At 43.8% G+C, this 19,817-nt stretch overlaps 1 long non-coding RNA gene across 8 annotated transcripts in view; it reads right to left on the reverse strand.

Annotated features, from left to right (window-relative positions):
- Nucleotides 1–19,817, reverse strand: part of LOC307187927 — a 3,519,425-nt gene that overhangs the window by 2,696,858 nt on the left and 802,750 nt on the right. Inside the window, exon 1 of one of the 8 annotated variants that reach the window (XR_013828751.1) lies at nucleotides 8,955–9,025. The exons of the other annotated variants lie outside the window; for them this stretch is intronic. This is a non-coding gene — a long non-coding RNA (uncharacterized lncRNA). Of the gene's footprint in view, nucleotides 1–8,954; nucleotides 9,026–19,817 lie in introns of those variants that run through there. 8 annotated transcript variants of the gene reach the window in all.

Consider the following 19,817-nt stretch of genomic DNA (forward strand, 5'->3'; position numbering starts at 1 on the left):
CACGGGTTTCAACTACCCAGGTTTTAGGTATTCTTCCTTCAGCTAAAACATGCATGTGGAACCCAGAGTATGATCAACCATGTGATCGGGAGACGTGTTCAAATATGTCTCAGTTTTCCTCCCCTGGTACTCGGGTGCAACATTCCAGACGCTTTACTAACACTCTCCCCACTTGGAGAGTCAGCGCCTTTAACCTCCTGTTTGGCCCAGTTTGCAATTTCTGCGGAAGATGAACAGGAATAGCGAGAACCAATGAGAGGGTAGCTGGAGGTGTCTGGACGGGCAAATTTAACTCTCATTTCCCAACAGGAAGAGGAAATAACCAAAGGCTCAGTGTGCCGTACCGGAACCAGATTAGGGCCTAAAGCCATCCTGTGGTGTTGCGGCCAGCTCAAAAGAAAGCGAGTTGAAGAAAGGAGCTCAGGGGCACTGTAATTCACAAACCTGCAGAGTTATAAATGACAGCTATCGTCCAAAAATAGACTGAAGTAAGGCTGCCAAGAGGACTTGAAAGCGGGGCAGAATTGCAGGAAACCGATTTCAGGAGGTAGACTGAAATTGCATTGAAAGCATAGGAAAAGAGGCAGAACGTCCACAATGATGCACTTGGCCAAAAAGGGCGTATGCGTTTTTTCCTGAATATATTCAGGAAAAAAACGCATACGCCCTTTTTGGCCAACCAAGCAAGCTTGCAAAGGAAATCTGCACTACAATGAAGTCTCACTTCCCCCCGGTCAAAAGGGTCATCTGAAAAAAGTGTAAAATCCAGAAAGGCAGGACAGGCCATGGAGAACTGGGAGCCTTGTTATGCTGATGGGCGGGATGTAAATTGCCAACAGAAACTCGGGAGAAGTGTATGGTGTTTCCTGAAACATCTAAAAAACAAAACAACAGAGCCTAGGGCACTGCCACTTATGGTCCTATAGCTTAGGGAAATTAAAATCAAAAAGACACAGCCACCCCAAAGTTTGGGACGCCTCTGTTTACAAGAACCTCGTTTACAGTACAAGTTCAACATCGCAGAAAGTGAAAAATGGATAAAGAAGTTGTGGTATTTACTTACAAAGCAATATCACTCAGCAATGAAATCTATGTCATCAGGCCCTTAGCATCACAATGAGTGGATTCAGGTATGATGATTCTAACTGAAATAAGTCACACAGAAAAAGAAACATCATAAGATATCAGTAATACACGGAATGGAAACTTGGCTACACAGGAACTGAATTACAGAACAGAACAGGGTCTCAAATTTAGAAAACCAACTTATGCTTGTTTAAGGGTAAAGGTGAGTTGGGGTGCTGCATAAAACCAGAGATTGAAATGAGCACAGATAAAGTTCCTTAAGTCAAATATGGAATAGACAAGAGCTACTCCTTGCTCAACGAAATGGACTCAACACCGCATATTAAACGCCTAAGAATGTACCTGACTAGTAAGTATCGTAAAACCTATGGATTGCTATGTCTCCAAAAGAGAATCAAGCATGTGTACAGGGGCATAAACGCAGCAGTGATAGGATTGGAGAGGTTCGGTGAGCAAATGAAGACCCTTTGAAGTCATATTGCATGGTACCCATTCCACGGGTTTCAACTACCCAGGTTTAAGGTATTCTTCCTTCAGCTAAAACATGCATGTGGAACCTAGAGTATGATCAACCATGTGATCGGGAGACGTGTTCAAATATGTCTCAGTTTTCCTCCCCTGGTACTCGGGTGCAACATTCCAGACGCTTTACTAACCCTCTCCCCACTTGGAGAGTCAGCGCCTTTAACCTCCTGTTTGGCCCAGTTTGCAATTTCTGCGGAAGATGAACAGAAATAGCGAGAACCAATGAGAGACTAGCTGGAGGTGTCTGGACGGGCAAATTTAACTCTCATTTCCCACCAGGAAGAGGAAATAACCAAAGGCTCAGCGTGCCGTGCCGGAACCAGATTAGGGCCTGAAGCCATCCTGCGGTGTTGCGGCCAGCTCAAAAGAAAGCGAGTTGAAGAAAGGAGCTCAGGGGCACTGTAATTCACAAACCTGCAGAGTTATAAATGACAGCTATCGTCCAAAAATAGACTGAAGTAAGGCTGCCAAGGGGACTTGAAAGCGGGGCAGAATTGCAGGAAACCGATTTCAGGAGGTAGACTGGAATTGCATTGAAAGCATAGGAAAAGAGGCAGAACGTCCACAATGATGCACTTGGCCAAAAAGGGCGTATGCGTTTTTTCCTGAATATATTCAGGAAAAAACGCATACGCCCTTTTTGGCCAACCAAGCAAGCTTGCAAAGGAAATCTGCACTACAATGAAGTCTCACTTCCCCCCGGTCAAAAGGGCCATCTGAAAAAAGTGTAAAATCCAGAAAGGCAGGACAGGCCATGGAGAACTGGGAGCCTTGTTATGCTGATGGGCGGGATGTAAATTGCCAACAGACACTCGGGAGAAGTGTATGGTGTTTCCTGAAACATCTAAAAAACAAAGCAACAGAGCCTAGGGCACTGCCACTTATGGTCTTATAGCTTAGGGAAATTAAAATCAAAAAGACACAGCCACCCCAAAGTTTGGGACGCCTCTGTTTACAAGAACCTCGTTTACAGTACAAGTTCAACATCGCAGAAAGTGAAAAATGGATAAAGAAGTTGTGGTATTTACTTACAAAGCAATATCACTCAGCAATGAAATCTATGTCATCAGGCCCTTAGCATCACAATGAGTGGATTCAGGTATGATGATTCTAACTGAAATAAGTCACACAGAAAAAGAAACATCATAAGATATCAGTAATACACGGAATGGAAACTTGGCTACACAGGAACTGAATTACAGAACAGAACAGGGTCTCAAATTTAGAAAACCAACTTATGCTTGCTTAAGGGTAAAGGTGAGTTGGGGTGCTGCATAAAACCAGAGATTGAAATGAGCACAGATAAAGTTCCTTAAGTCAAATATGGAATAGACAAGAGCTACTCCTTGCTCAACGAAATGGACTCAACACCGCATATTAAACGCCTAAGAATGTACCTGACTAGTAAGTATCGTAAAACCTATGGATTGCTATGTCTCCAAAAGAGAATCAAGCATGTGTACAGGGGCATAAACGCAGCAGTGATAGGATTGGAGAGGTTCGGTGAGCAAATGAAGACCCTTTGAAGTCATATTGCATGGTACCCATTCCACGGGTTTCAACTACCCAGGTTTAAGGTATTCTTCCTTCAGCTAAAACATGCATGTGGAACCTAGAGTATGATCAACCATGTGATCGGGAGACGTGTTCAAATATGTCTCAGTTTTCCTCCCCTGGTACTCGGGTGCAACATTCCAGACGCTTTACTAACACTCTCCCCACTTGGAGAGTCAGCGCCTTTAACCTGCTGTTTGGCCCAGTTTGCAATTTCTGCGGAAGATGAACAGGAGTAGCGAGAACAAATGAGAGGCTAGCTGGAGGTGTCTGGACGGGCAAATTTAACTCTCATTTCCCACCAGGAAGAGGAAATAACCAAAGGCTCAGCGTGCCGTGCCGGAACCAGATTAGGGCCTGAAGCCATCCTGCGGTGTTGCGGCCAGCTCAAAAGAAAGCGAGTTGAAGAAAGGAGCTCAGGGGCACTGTAATTCACAAACCTGCAGAGTTATAAATGACAGCTATCGTCCAAAAATAGACTGAAGTAAGACTGCCAAGAGGACTTGAAAGCGGGGCAGAATTGCAGGAAACCGATTTCAGGAGGTAGACTGGAATTGCATTGAAAGCATAGGAAAAGAGGCAGAACGTCCACAATGATGCACTTGGCCAAAAAGGGCGTATGCGTTTTTTCCTGAATATATTCAGGAAAAAACGCATACGCCCTTTTTGGCCAACCAAGCAAGCTTGCAAAGGAAATCTGCACTACAATGAAGTCTCACTTCCCCCCGGTCAAAAGGGCCATCTGAAAAAAGTGTAAAATCCAGAAAGGCAGGACAGGCCATGGAGAACTGGGAGCCTTGTTATGCTGATGGGCGGGATGTAAATTGCCAACAACCACTCGGGAGAAGTGTATGGTGTTTCCTGAAACATCTAAAAAACAAAGCAACAGAGCCTAGGGCACTGCCACTTATGGTCTTATACCTTAGGGAAATTAAAATCAAAAAGACACAGCCACCCCAAAGTTTGGGACGCCTCTGTTTACAAGAACCTCGTTTACAGTACAAGTTCAACATCGCAGAAAGTGAAAAATGGATAAAGAAGTTGTGGTATTTACTTACAAAGCAATATCACTCAGCAATGAAATCTATGTCGTCAGGCCCTTAGCATCACAATGAGTGGATTCAGGTATGATGATTCTAACTGAAATAAGTCACACAGAAAAAGAAACATCATAAGATATCAGTAATACACGGAATGTAAACTTGGCTACACAGGAACTGAATTACAGAACAGAACAGGGTCTCAAATTTAGAAAACCAACTTATGCTTGCTTAAGGGTAAAGGTGAGTTGGGGTGCTGCATAAAACCAGAGATTGAAATGAGCACAGATAAAGTTCCTTAAGTCAAATATGGAATAGACAAGAGCTACTCCTTGCTCAACGAAATGGACACAACACCGCATATTAAACGCCTAAGAATGTACCTGACTAGTAAGTATCTTAAAACCTATGGATTGCTATGTCTCCGAAAGAGAATCAAGCATGTGTACAGGAGCATAAACGCAGCAGTGATAGGATTGGAGAGGTTCGGTGAGCAAATGAAGACCCTTTGAAGTCATATTGCATGGTACCCATTCCACGGGTTTCAACTACCCAGGTTTAAGGTATTCTTCCTTCAGCTAAAACATGCATGTGGAACCTAGAGTATGATCAACCATGTGATCGGGAGACGTGTTCAAATATGTCTCAGTTTTCCTCCCCTGGTACTCGGGTGCAACATTCCAGACGCTTTACTAACACTCTCCCCACTTGGAGAGTCAGTCCCTTTAACCTCCTGTTTGGCCCAGTTTGCAATTTCTGTGGAAGATGAACAGGAATAGCGAGAACCAATGAGAGGCTAGCTGGAGGTGTCTGGACGGGCAACTTTAACTCTCATTTCCCACCAGGAAGAGGAATTAACCAAAGGCTCAGCATGCCGGGCCGGAACCAGATTAGGGCCTGAAGCCATCCTGCGGTGTTGCGGCCAGGTCACAAGAAAGCGAGTTGAAGAAAGGAGCTCAGGGGCACTGTAATTCACAAACCTGCAGAGTTATAAATGACAGCTATCGTCCAAAAATAGACTGAAGTAAGGCTGCCAAGAGGACTTGAAAGCGGGGCAGAATTGCAGGAAACCGATTTCAGGAGGTAGACTGGAATTGCATTGAAAGCATAGGAAAAGAGGCAGAACGTCCACAATGATGCACTTGGCCAAAAAGGGCGTATGCGTTTTTTCCTGAATATATTCAGGAAAAAACGCATACGCCCTTTTTGGCCAACCAAGCAAGCTTGCAAAGGAAATCTGCACTACAATGAAGTCTCACGTCCCCCCGGTCAAAAGGGCCATCTGAAAAAAGTGTAAAATCCAGAAAGGCAGGACAGGCCATGGAGAACTGGGAGCCTTGTTATGCTGATGGGCGGGATGTAAATTGCCAACAGACACTCGGGAGAAGTGTATGGTGTTTCCTGAAACATCTAAAAAACAAAGCAACAGAACCTAGGGCACTTCCACTTATGGTCCTATAGCTTAGGGAAATTAAAATCAAAAAGACACAGCCACCCCAAAGTTTGGAACGGCTCTGTTTACAAGAACCTCGTTTACAGTACAAGTTCAACATCGCAGAAAGTGAAAAATGGATAAAGAAGTTGTGGTATTTACTTACAAAGCAATATCACTCAGCAATGAAATCTGTGTCATCAGGCCCTTAGCAGCACAATGAGTGGATTCAGGTATGATGATTCTAACTGAAGTAAGTCACACAGAAAAAGAAACATCATAAGATATCAGTAATACATGGAATGTAAACTTGGCTACACAGGAACTGAATTACAGAACAGAACAGGGTCTCAAATTTAGAAAACCAACTTATGCTTGCTTAAGGGTAAAGGTGAGTTGGGGTGCTGCATAAAACCAGAGATTGAAATGAGCACAGATAAAGTTCCTTAAGTCAAATATGGAATAGACAAGAGCTACTCCTTGCTCAACGAAATGGACTCAACACCGCATATTAAACGCCTAAGAATGTACCTGACTAGTAAGTATCGTAAAACCTATGGATTGCTATGTCTCCGAAAGAGAATCAAGCATGTGTACAGGGGCATAAACGCAGCAGTGATAGGATTGGAGAGGTTCGGTGAGCAAATGAAGACCCTTTGAAGTCATATTGCATGGTACCCATTACATGGGTCTCAACTCTCCAGGTTTAAGGTATTCTTCCTTCAGCTAAAACATGCATGTGGAACCCAAGTATGATCAACCATGTGAACGGGAGACGTGTTCAAATATGTCTCAGTTTTCCTCCCCTGGTACTTGGGTGCAACATTCCAGATGCTTTACTAACACTCTCCCCACTTGGAGAGTCAGCGCCTTTAACCTCCTGTTTGGCCCAGTTTGCAATTTCTGCGGAAGATGAACAGGAATAGCGAGAACCAATGAGAGACTAGCTGGAGGTGTCTGGACGGGCAAATTTAACTCTCATTTCCCACCAGGAAGAGGAAATAACCAAAGGCTCAGCGTGCCGTGCCGGAACCAGATTAGGGCCTGAAGCCATCCTGCGGTTTTGCGGCCAGGTCACAAGAAAGCAACTTGAAGAAAGGAGCTCAGGGGCACTATAATTCTCAAACCTGCAGAGTTATAAATAACAGCTATCGTCCAAAAATAGACTGAAGTAAGGCTGCCAAGAGGACTTGAAAGCGGGGCAGAATTGCAGGAAATCGATTTCAGGAGGTAGACTGGAATTGCATTGAAAGCATAGGAAAAGAGGCAGAACGTCCACAATGATGCACTTGGCCAAAAAGGGCGTATGCGTTTTTTCCTGAATATATTCAGGAAAAAACGCATACGCCCTTTTTGGCCAACCAAGCAAGCTTGCAAAGGAAATCTGCACTACAATGAAGTCTCACTTCCCCCGGTCAAAAGGGCCATCTGAAAACAGTGTAAAATCCAGAAAGGCAGGACAGGCCATGGAGACCTGGGAGCCTTGTTATGCTGATGGGCGGGATGTAAATTGCCAACAACCACTCGGGAGAAGTGTATGGTGTTTCCTGAAACATCTAAAAAACAAAGCAACAGAACCTAGGGCACTTCCACTTATGGTCCTATAGCTTAGGGAAATTAAAATCAAAAAGACACAGCCACCCCAAAGTTTGGAACGGCTCTGTTTACAAGAACCTCGTTTACAGTACAAGTTCAACATCGCAGAAAGTGAAAACTGGGTAAAGAAGTTGTGGTATTCACTTACAAAGCAATATCACTCAGCAATGAAATCTATGTCATCAGGCCCTTAGCAGCACAATGAGTGGATTCAGGTATGATGATTCTAACTGAAATAAGTCACACAGAAAGAGAAACATCATAAGATATCAGTAATACACGGAATGTAAACTTGGCTACACAGGAACTGAATTACAGAACAGAACAGGGTCTCAAATTTAGAAAACCAACTTATGCTTGCTTAAGGGTAAAGGTGAGTTGGGGTGCTGCGTAAACCAGAGATTGAAATGAGCACAGATAAATTTCCTTAAGTCAAATATGGAATAGACAAGAGCTACTCCTTGCTCAACGAAATGGACTCAACACCGCATATTAATCGCCTAAGAATGTACCTGACTAGTAAGTATCTTAAAACCTATGGATTGCTATGTCTGCGAAAGAGAATCAAGCATGTGTACAGGGGCATAAACGCAGCAGTGATAGGATTGGAGAGGTTCGGTGAGCAAATGAAGACCCTTTGAAGTCATATTGCATGGTACCCATTCCACGTGTCTCAACTCTCCAGGTTTAAGGTATTCTTCCTTCAGCTAAAACATGCATGTGGAACCCAAGTATGATCAACCATGTGAACGGGAGACGTGTTCAAATATGTCTCAGTTTTCCTCCCCTGGTACTCGGGTGCAACATTCCAGACGCTTTACTAACACTCTCCCCACTTGGAGAGTCAGCGCCTTTAACCTCCTGTTTGGCCCAGTTTGCAATTTCTGCGGAAGATGAACAGGAATAGCGAGAACCAATGAGAGACTATCTGGAGGTGTCTGGACGGGCAAATTTAACTCTCATTTCCCACCAGGAAGAGGAAATAACCAAAGGCTCAGCGTGCCGTGCCGGAACCAGATTAGGGCCTGAAGCCATCCTGCGGTGTTGCGGCCAGGTCACAAGAAAGCAAGTTGAAGAAAGGAGCTCAGGGGCACTGTAATTCACAAACCTGCAGAGTTATAAATGACAGCTATCGTCCAAAAATAGACTGAAGTCAGGCTGCCAAGAGGACTTGAAAGCGGGGCAGAATTGCAGGAAACCGATTTCAGGAGGTAGACTGGAATTGCATTGAAAGCATAGGAAAAGAGGCAGAACGTCCACAATGATGCACTTGGCCAAAAAGGGCGTATGCGTTTTTTCCTGAAATATTCAGGAAAAAACGCATACGCCCTTTTTGGCCAACCAAGCAAGCTTGCAAAGGAAATCTGCACTACAATGAAGTCTCACTTCCCACCGGTCAAAAGGGCCATCTGAAAAAAGTGTAAAATCCAGAAAGGCAGGACAGGCCATGGAGAACTGGGAGCCTTGTTATGCTGATGGGCGGGATGTAAATTGCCAACAACCACTCAGGAGAAGTGTATGGTGTTTCCTGAAACATCTAAAAAACAAAGCAACAGAGCCTAGGGCACTGCCACTTATGGTCTTATAGCTTAGGGAAATTAAAATCAAAAAGACACAGCCACCCCAAAGTTTGGGACGCCTCTGTTTACAAGAACCTCGTTTACAGTACAAGTTCAACATCGCAGAAAGTGAAAAATGGATAAAGAAGTTGTAGTATTTACTTAAAAAGCAATATCACTCAGCAATGAAATCTATGTCATCAGGCCCTTAGCATCACAATGAGTGGATTCAGGTATGATGATTCTAACTGAAATAAGTCACACAGAAAAAGAAACATCATAAGATATCAGTAATACACGGAATGTAAACTTGGCTACACAGGAACTGAATTACAGAACAGAACAGGGTCTCAAATTTAGAAAACCAACTTATGCTTGCTTAAGGGTAAAGGTGAGTTGGGGTGCTGCATAAAACCAGAGATTGGAATGAGCACAGATAAAGTTCCTTAAGTCAAATATGGAATAGACAAGAGCTACTCCTTGCTCAACGAAATGGACTCAACACCGCATATTAAACGCCTAAGAATGTACCTGACTAGTAAGTATCGTAAAACCTATGGATTGCTATGTCTCCAAAAGAGAATCAAGCATGTGTACAGGGGCATAAACGCAGCAGTGATAGGATTGGAGAGGTTCGGTGAGCAAATGAAGACCCTTTGAAGTCATATTGCATGGTACCCATTACACGGGTCTCAACTCTCCAGGTTTAAGGTATTCTTCCTTCAGCTAAAACATGCATGTGGAACCCAAGTATGATCAACCATGTGAACGGGAGACGTGTTCAAATATGTCTCAGTTTTCCTCCCCTGGTACTCGGGTGCAACATTCCAGACGCTTTACTAACACTCTCCTCACTTGGAGAGTCAGTGCCTTTAACCTCCTGTTTGGCCCACTTTGCAATTTCTGCGGAAGATGAACAGGAATAAAAAACGCATACGCCCTTTTTGGCCAACCAAGCAAGCTTGCAAAGGAAATCTGCACTACAATGAAGTCTCACTTCCCCCCGGTCAAAAGGGCCATCTGAAAAAAGTGTAAAATCCAGAAAGGCAGGACAGGCCATGGAGAACTGGGAGCCTTGTTATGCTGATGGGCGGGATGTAAATTGCCAACAGACACTCGGGAGAAGTGTATGGTGTTTCCTGAAACATCTAAAAAACAAAGCAACAGAACCTAGGGCACTTCCACTTATGGTCCTATAGCTTAGGGAAATTAAAATCAAAAAGACACAGCCACCCCAAAGTTTGGAACGGCTCTGTTTACAAGAACCTCGTTTACAGTACAAGTTCAACATCGCACAAAGTGAAAAATGGATAAAGAAGTTGTGGTATTTACTTACAAAGCAATATCACTCAGCAATGAAAGCTGTGTCATCAGGCCCTTAGCAGCACAATGAGTGGATTCAGGTATGATGATTCTAACTGAAGTAAGTCACACAGAAAAAGAAACATCATAAGATATCACTAATACACGGAACGTAAACTTGGCTACACAGGAACTGAATTACAGAACAGAACAGGGTCTCAAATTTAGAAAACCAACTATGCTTGCTTAAGGGTAAAGGTGAGTTGGGGTGCTGCATAAAACCAGAGATTGAAATGAGCACAGATAAAGTTCCTTAAGTCAAATATGGAATAGACAAGAGCTACTCCTTGCTCAACGAAATGGACTCAACACCGCATATTAAACGCCTAAGAATGTGCCTGACTAGTAAGTATCTTAAAACCTATGGATTGCTATGTCTCCGAAAGACAATCAAGCATGTGTACAGGGGCATAAACGCAGCAGTGATAGGATTGGAGAGGTTCGGTGAGCAAATGAAGACCCTTTGAAGTCATATTGCATGGTACCCATTACACGGGTCTTAACTCTCCAGGTTTAAGGTATTCTTCCTTCAGCTAAAACATGCATGTGGAACCCAAGTATGATCAACCATGTGAACGGGAGACGTGTTCAAATATGTCTCAGTTTTCCTCCCCTGGTACTCGGGTGCAACATTCCAGACGCTTTACTAACACTCTCCCCACTTGGAGAGTCAGCGCCTTTAACCTCCTGTTTGGCCCACTTTGCAATTTCTGCGGAAGATGAACAGGAATAGCGAAAACCAATGAGAGACTAGCTGGAGGTGTCTGGACGGGCAAATTTAACTCTCATTTCCCACCAGGAAGAGGAAATAACCGAAGGCTCAGCGTGCCGTGCCGGAACCAGATTAGGGCCTGAAGCCATCCTGCGGTGTTGCGGCCAGGTCACAAGAAAGCGAGTTGAAGAAAGGAGCTCAGGAGCACTGTAATTCTCAAACCTGCAGAGTTATAAATGACAGCTATCGTCCAAAAATAGACTGAAGTAAGGCTGCCAAGAGGACTTGAAAGCGGGGCAGAATTGCAGGAAACCGATTTCAGGAGGTAGACTGGAATTGCATTGAAAGCATAGGAAAAGAGGCAGAACGTCCACAATGATGCACTTGGCCAAAAAGGGCGTATGCGTTTTTTCCTGAATATATTCAGGAAAAAACGCATACGCCCTTTTTGGCCAACCAAGCAAGCTTGCAAAGGAAATCTGCACTACAATGAAGTCTCACTTCCCCCCGGTCAAAAGGGCCATCTGAAAAAAGTGTAAAATCCAGAAAGGCAGGACAGGCCATGGAGAACTGGGAGCCTTGTTATGCTGATGGGCGGGATGTAAATTGCCAACAACCACTCGGGAGAAGTGTATGGTGTTTCCTGAAACATCTAAAAAACAAAGCAACAGAACCTAGGGCACTTCCACTTATGGTCCTATAGCTTAGGGAAATTAAAATCAAAAAGACACAGCCACCCCAAAGTTTGGAACGGCTCTGTTTACAAGAACCTCGTTTACAGTACAAGTTCAACATCACAGAAAGTGAAAAATGGATAAAGAAGTTGTGGTATTTACTTACAAAGCAATATCACTCAGCAATGAAATCTGTGTCATCAGGCCCTTAGCATCACAATGAGTGGATTCAGGTATGATGATTCTAACTGAAATAAGTCACACAGAAAAAGAAACATCATAAGATATCAGTAATACACGGAATGTAAACTTGGCTACACAGGAACTGAATTACAGAACAGAACAGGGTCTCAAATTTAGAAAACCAACTTATTCTTGCTTAAGGGTAAAGGTGAGTTGGGGTGCTGCATAAAACCAGAGATTGAAATGAGCACAGATAAAGTTCCTTAAGCCAAATATGGAATAGACAAGAGCTACTCCTTGCTCAATGAAATGGACTCAACACCGCATATTAAACGCCTAAGAATGTACCTGACTAGTAAGTATCTTAAAACCTATGGATTGCTATGTCTCCAAAAGAGAATCAAGCATGTGTACAGGGGCATAAATGCAGCAGTGATAGGATTGGAGAGGTTCGGTGAGCAAATAAAGACCCTTTGAAGTCATATTGCATGGTACCCATTCCACGGGTTTCAACTACCCAGGTTTAAGGTATTCTTCCTTCAGCTAAAACATGCATGTGGAACCTAGAGTATGATCAACCATGTGATCGGGAGACGTGTTCAAATATGTCTCAGTTTTCCTCCCCTGGTACTCGGGTGCAACATTCCAGACGCTTTACTAACACTCTCCCCACTTGGAGAGTCAGTCCCTTTAACCTCCTGTTTGGCCCAGTTTGCAATTTCTGCGGAAGATGAACAGGAATAGCGAGAACCAATGAGAGGCTAGCTGGAGGTGTCTGGTCGGGCAAATTTAACTCTCATTTCCCACCAGGAAGAGGAATTAACCAAAGGCTCAGCATGCCGGGCCGGAACCAGATTAGGGCCTGAAGCCATCCTGCGGTGTTGCGGCCAGGTCACAAGAAAACGAGTTGAAGAAAGGAGCTCAGGGGCACTGTAATTCACAAACCTGCAGAGTTATAAATGACAGCTATCGTCCAAAAATAGACTGAAGTAAGGCTGCCAAGAGGACTTGAAAGCGGGGCAGAATTGCAGGAAACCGATTTCAGGAGGTAGACTGGAATTGCATTGAAAGCATAGGAAAAGAGGCAGAACGTCCACAATGATGCACTTGGCCAAAAAGGGCGTATGCGTTTTTTCCTGAATATATTCAGGAAAAAACGCATACGCCCTTTTTGGCCAACCAAGCAAGCTTGCAAAGGAAATCTGCACTACAATGAAGTCTCACTTCCCCCCGGTCAAAAGGGCCATCTGAAAAAAGTGTAAAATCCAGAAAGGCAGGACAGGCCATGGAGAACTGGGAGCCTTGTTATGCTGATGGGCGGGATGTAAATTGCCAACAACCACTCCGGAGAAGTGTATGGTGTTTCCTGAAACATCTAAAAAACAAAGCAACAGAACCTAGGGCACTTCCACTTATGGTCCTATAGCTTAGGGAAATTAAAATCAAAAAGACACAGCCACCCCAAAGTTTGGAACGGCTCTGTTTACAAGAACCTTGTTTACAGTACAAGTTCAACATCGCAGAAAGTGAAAAATGGATAAAGAAGTTGTGGTATTCACTTACAAAGCAATATCACTCAGCAATGAAATCTACGTCATCAGGCCCTTAGCAGAACAATGAGTGGATTCAGGTATGATGATTCTAACTGAAATAAGTCACACAGAAAAAGAAACATCATAAGATATCAGTAATACACGGAATGGAAACTTGGCTACACAGGAACTGAATTACAGAACAGAACAGGGTCTCAAATTTAGAAAAACAACTTATGCTTGCTTAAGGGTAAAGGTGAGTTGGGGTGCTGCATAAAACCAGAGATTGAAATGAGCACAGATAAAGTTCCTTAAGCCAAATATGGAATAGACTAGAGCTACTCCTTGCTCAACGAAATGGACTCAACACCGCATATTAAACGCCTAAGAATGTACCTGACTTGTAAGTATCTTAAAACCTATGGATAGCTATATCTCCAAAAGAGAATCAAGCATGTGTACAGGGGCATAAACGCAGCAGTGATAGGATTGGAGAGGTTCGGTGAGCAAATGAAGACCCTTTGAAGTCATATTGCATGGTACCCATTAAACGGGTCTTAACTCTCCAGGTTTAAGGTATTCTTCCTTCAGCTAAAACATGCATGTGGAACCCAATTATGATCAACCATGTGAACTGGAGACGTGTTCAAATATGTCTCAGTTTTCCTCCCCTGGTGCTCGGGTGCAACATTCCAGACGCTTTACTAACACTCTCCCCACTTGGAGAGTCAGCGCCTTTAACCTCCTGTTTGGCCCAGTTTGCAATTTCTGCGGAAGATGAACAGGAATAGTGAGAACCAATGAGAGGCTAGCTGGAGGTGTCTGGACGGGCAAATTTAACTCTCATTTCCCACCAGGGAGAGGAATTAACCAAAGGCTCAGCGTGCCGTGCCGGAACCAGATTAGGGCCTGAAGCCATCCTGCGGTGTTGCGGCCAGCTCAAAAGAAAGCAAGTTGAAGAAAGGAGCTCAGGGGCACTGTAATTCACAAACCTGCAGAGTTATAAATGACAGCTATCGTCCAAAAATAGACTGAAGTAAGGCTGCCAAGAGGACTTGAAAGCGGGGCAGAATTGCAGGAAACCGATTTCAGGAGGTAGACTGGAATTGCATTGAAAGTATAGGAAAAGAGGCAGAACGTCCACAATGATGCACTTGGCCAAAAAGGGCGTATGCGTTTTTTCCTGAATATATTCAGGAAAAAACGCATACGCCCTTTTTGGCCAACCAAGCAAGCTTGCAAAGGAAATCTGCACTACAATGAAGTCTCACTTCCCCCCGGTCAAAAGGGCCATCTGAAAAAAGTGTAAAATCCAGAAAGGCAGGACAGGCCATGGAGAACAGGGAGCCTTGTTATGCTGATGGGCGGGATGTAAATTGCCAACAACCACTCGGGAGAAGTGTATGGTGTTTCCTGAAACATCTAAAAAACAAAGCAACAGAACCTAGGGCACTTCCACTTATGGTCCTATAGCTTAGGGAAATTAAAATCAAAAAGACACAGCCACCCCAAAGTTTGGAACGGCTCTGTTTACAAGAACCTCGTTTACAGTACAAGTTCAACATCGCAGAAAGTGAAAAATGGATAAAGAAGTTGTGGTATTTACTTACAAAGCAATATCACTCAGCAATGAAATCTGTGTCATCAGGCCCTTAGCAGCACAATGAGTGGATTCAGGTATGATGATTCTAACTGAAGTAAGTCACACAGAAAAAGAAACATCATAAGATATCAGTAATACACGGAATGTAAACTTGGCTACACAGGAACTGAATTACAGAACAGAACAGGGTCTCAAATTTAGAAAACCAACTTATGCTTGCTTAAGGGTAAAGGTGAGTTGGGGTGCTGCATAAAACCAGAGATTGAAATGAGCACAGATAAAGTTCCTTAAGTCAAATATGGAATAGACAAGAGCTACTCCTTGCTCAACGAAATGGACTCAACACCGCATATTAAACGCCTAAGAATGTACCTGACTGGTAAGTATCTTAAAACCTATGGATTGCTATGTCTCCGAAAGAGAATCAAGCATGTGTACAGGGGCATAAACGCAGCAGTGATAGGATTGGAGAGGTTCGGTGAGCAAATGAAGACCCTTTGAAGTCATATTGCATGGTACCCATTACACGGGTCTTAACTCTCCAGGTTTAAGGTATTCTTCCTTCAGCTAAAACATGCATGTGGAACCCAAGTATGATCAACCATGTGAACGGGAGACGTGTTCAAATATGTCTCAGTTTTCCTCCCCTGGTACTCGGGTGCAACATTCCAGACGCTTTACTAACACTCTCCCCACTTGGAGAGTCAGTCCCTTTAACCTCCTGTTTGGCCCAGTTTGCAATTTCTGCGGAAGATGAACAGGAATAGCGAGAACCAATGAGAGGCTAGCTGGAGGTGTCTGGACGGGCAAATTTAACTCTCATTTCCCACCAGGAAGAGGAATTAACCAAAGGCTCAGCATGCCGGGCCGGAACCAGATTAGGGCCTGAAGCCATCCTGCGGTGTTGCGGCCAGGTCACAAGAAAACGAGTTGAAGAAAGGAGCTCAGGGGCACTGTAATTCACAAACCTGCAGAGTTATAAATGACAGCTATCGTCCAAAAATAGACTGAAGTAAGGCTGCCAAGAGGACTTGAAAGCGGGGCAGAATTGCAGGAAACCGATTTCAGGAGGTAGACTGGAATTGCACTGAAAGCATAGGAAAAGAGGCAGAACGTCCACAATGATGCACTTGGCCAAAAAGGGCCTATGCGTTTTTTCCTGAATATATTCAGGAAAAAACGCATAGGCCCTTTTTGGCCAACCAAGCAAGCTTGCAAAGGAAATCTGCACTACAATAAAGTCTCACGTCCCCCCGGCCAAAAGGGCCATCTGAAAAAAGTGTAAAATCCAGAAAGGCAACAGGCCATTGAGAACTGGGAGCCTTGTTATGCTGATGGACGGGATGTAAATTGCCAACAGACACTTGGGAGAAGTGTATGGTGTTTCCTGAAACATCTAAAAAACAAAGCAACAGAGCCTAGGGCACTGCCACTTATGGTCCTATAGCTTAGGGAAATTAAAATCAAAAAGACACAGCCACCCCAAAGTTTGGAACGGCTCTGTTTACAAGAACCTCGTTTACAGTACAAGTTCAACATCACAGAAAGTGAAAAATGGATAAAGAAGTTGTGGTATTCACTTTCAAAGCAATATCACTCAGCAATGAAATCTATGTCATCAGGCCCTTAGCAGCACAATGAGTGGATGCAGGTATGATGATTCTAACTGAAATAAGTCACATGGAAAAAGAAACATCATAAGATATCAGTAATACACGGAATGGAAACTTGGCTACACAGGAACTGAATTACAGAACAGAACAGGGTCTCAAATTTAGAAAAACAACTTATGCTTGCTTAAGGGTAAAGGTGAGTTGGGGTGCTGCATAAAACCAGAGATTGAAATGAGCACAGATAAAGTTCCTTAAGTCAAATATGGAATAGACAAGAGCTACTCCTTGCTCAACGAAATGGACTCAACACCGCATATTAAACGCCTAAGAATGTACCTGACTAGTAAGTATCGTAAAACCTATGGATTGCTATGTCTCCAAAAGAGAATCAAGCATGTGTACAGGGGCATAAACGCAGCAGTGATAGGATTGGAGAGGTTCGGTGAGCAAATGAAGACCCTTTGAAGTCATATTGCATGGTACCCATTACACGGGTTTCAACTCTCCAGGTTTAAGGTATTCTTCCTTCAGCTAAAACATGCATGTGTAACCCAAGTATGATCAACCATGTGAACGGGAGACGTGTTCAAATATGTCTCAGTTTTCCTCCCCTGGTACTCGGGTGCAACATTCCAGACGCTTTACTAACACTCTCCCCACTTGGAGAGTCAGCGTCTTTAACCTCCTGTTTGGCCCGGTTTGCAATTTCTGCGGAAGATGAACAGGAATAGCGAGAACCAATGAGAGGCTAGCTGGAGGTGTCTGGACGGGCAAATTTAACTCTCATTTCCCACCAGGAAGAGGAAATAACCAAAGGCTCAGCGTGCCGTACCGGAACCAGATTAGGGCCTGAAGCCATCCTGCGGTGTTGCGGCCAGGTCACAAGAAAGCGAGTTGAAGAAAGGAGCTCAGGGGCACTGTAATTCACAAACCTGCAGAGTTATAAATGACAGCTATCGTCCAAAAATAGACTGAAGTAAGGCTGCCAAGAGGACTTGAAAGCGGGGCAGAATTGCAGGAAACCGATTTCAGGAGGTAGACTGGAATTGCATTGAAAGCATAGGAAAAGAGGCAGAACTTCCACAATGATGCACTTGGCCAAAAAGGGCGTATGCGTTTTTTCCTGAATATATTCAGGAAAAAACGCATACGCCCTTTTTGGCCAACCAAGCAAGCTTGCAAAGGAAATCTGCACTACAATGAAGTCTCACTTCCCCCCGGTCAAAAGGGCCATCTGAAAAAAGTGTAAAATCCAGAAAGGCAGGACAGGCCATGGAGAACTGGGAGCCTTGTTATGCTGATGGGCGGGATGTAAATTGCCAACAGACACTTGGCAGAAGTGTATGGTGTTTCCTGAAACATCTAAAAAACAAAGCAACAGAGCCTAGGGCACTTCCACTTATGGTCCTATAGCTTAGGGAAATTAAAATCAAAAAGACACAGCCACCCCAAAGTTTGGAACGGCTCTGTTTACAAGAACCTCGTTTACAGTACAAGTTCAACATCGCAGAAAGTGAAAAATGGATAAAGAAGTTGTGGTATTTACTTACAAAGCAATATCACTCAGCAATGAAATCTGTGTCATCAGGCCCTTAGCAGCACAATGAGTGGATTCAGGTATGATGATTCTAACTGAAGTAAGTCACACAGAAAAAGAAACATCATAAGATATCAGTAATACACGGAATGTAAACTTGGCTACACAGGAACGGAATTACAGAACAGAACAGGGTCTCAAGTTTAGAAAACCAACTTATGCTTGCTTAAGGGTAAAGGTGAGTTGGGGTGCTGCATAAAACCAGAGATTGAAATGAGCACAGAGAAAGTTCCTTAAGTCAAATATGGAATAGACAAGAGCTACTCCTTGCTCAACGAAATGGACTCAACACCGCATATTAAACGCCTAAGAATGTACCTGACTAGTAAGTATCTTAAAACCTATGGATTGCTATGTCTCCGAAAGAGAATCAAGCATGTGTACAGGGGCATAAACGCAGCAGTGATAGGATTGGAGAGGTTCGGTGAGCAAATGAAGACCCTTTGAAGTCATATTGCATGGTACCCATTACACGGGTCTCAACTCTCCAGGTTTAAGGTATTCTTCCTTCAGCTAAAACATGCATGTGGAACCCAAGTATGATCAACCATGTGAACGGGAGACGTGTTCAAATATGTCTCAGTTTTCCTCCCCTGGTACTCGGGTGCAACATTCCAGACGCTTTACTAACACTCTCCCCACTTGGAGAGTCAGCGCCTTTAACCTCCTGTTTGGCCAAGTTTGCAATTTCTGCGGAAGATGAACAGGAATAGCGAGAACCAATGAGAGGCTAGCTGGAGGTGTCTGGACGGGCAAATTTAACTCTCATTTCCCACCAGGAAGAGGAAATAACCAAAGGCTCAGCGTGCCGTGCCGGAACCAGATTAGGGCCTGAAGCCATCCTGCGGTGTTGCGGCCAGGTCACAAGAAAGCGAGTTGAAGAAAGGAGCTCAGGGGCACTGTAATTCACAAACTTGCAGAGTTATAAATGACAGCTATCGTCCAAAAATAGACTGAAGTAAGGCTGCCAAGAGGACTTGAAAGCGGGGCAGAATTGCAGGAAACCGATTTCAGGAGGTAGACTGGAATTGCATTGAAAGCATAGGAAAAGAGGCAGAACGTCCACAATGATGCACTTGGCCAAAATGTGCGTATGCGTTTTTTCCTGAATATATTCAGGAAAAAACGCATAGGCCCTTTTTGACCAACCAAGCAAGCTTGCAAAGGAAATCTGCACTACAATAAAGTCTCATGTCCCCCCGGCCAAAAGGGCCATCTGAAAAAAGTGTAAAATCCAGAAAGGCAACAGGCCATTGAGAACTGGGAGCCTTGTTATGCTGATGGGCGGGATGTAAATTGCCAACAGACACTTGGGAGAAGTGTATGGTGTTTCCTGAAACATCTAAAAAACAAAGCAACAGAGCCTAGGGCACTGCCACTTATGGTCCTATAGCTTAGGGAAATTAAAATCAAAAAGACACAGCCACCCCAAAGTTTGGAACGGCTCTGTTTACAAGAACCTCGTTTACAGTACAAGTTCAACATCACAGAAAGTGAAAAATGGATAAAGAAGTTGTGGTATTCACTTACAAAGCAATATCACTCAGCAATGAAATCTATGTCATCAGGCCCTTAGCAGCACAATGAGTGGATGCAGGTATGATGATTCTAACTGAAATAAGACACATGGAAAAAGAAACATCATAAGATATCAGTAATACACGGAATGGAAACTTGGCTACACAGGAACTGAATTACAGAACAGAACAGGGTCTCAAATTTAGAAAACCAACTTATGCTTGCTTAAGG

The sequence above is a fragment of the Stenella coeruleoalba genome (genome assembly GCF_951394435.1).
Source record: "Stenella coeruleoalba genome assembly, chromosome: 6".
NCBI lineage: Eukaryota > Metazoa > Chordata > Mammalia > Artiodactyla > Delphinidae > Stenella > Stenella coeruleoalba.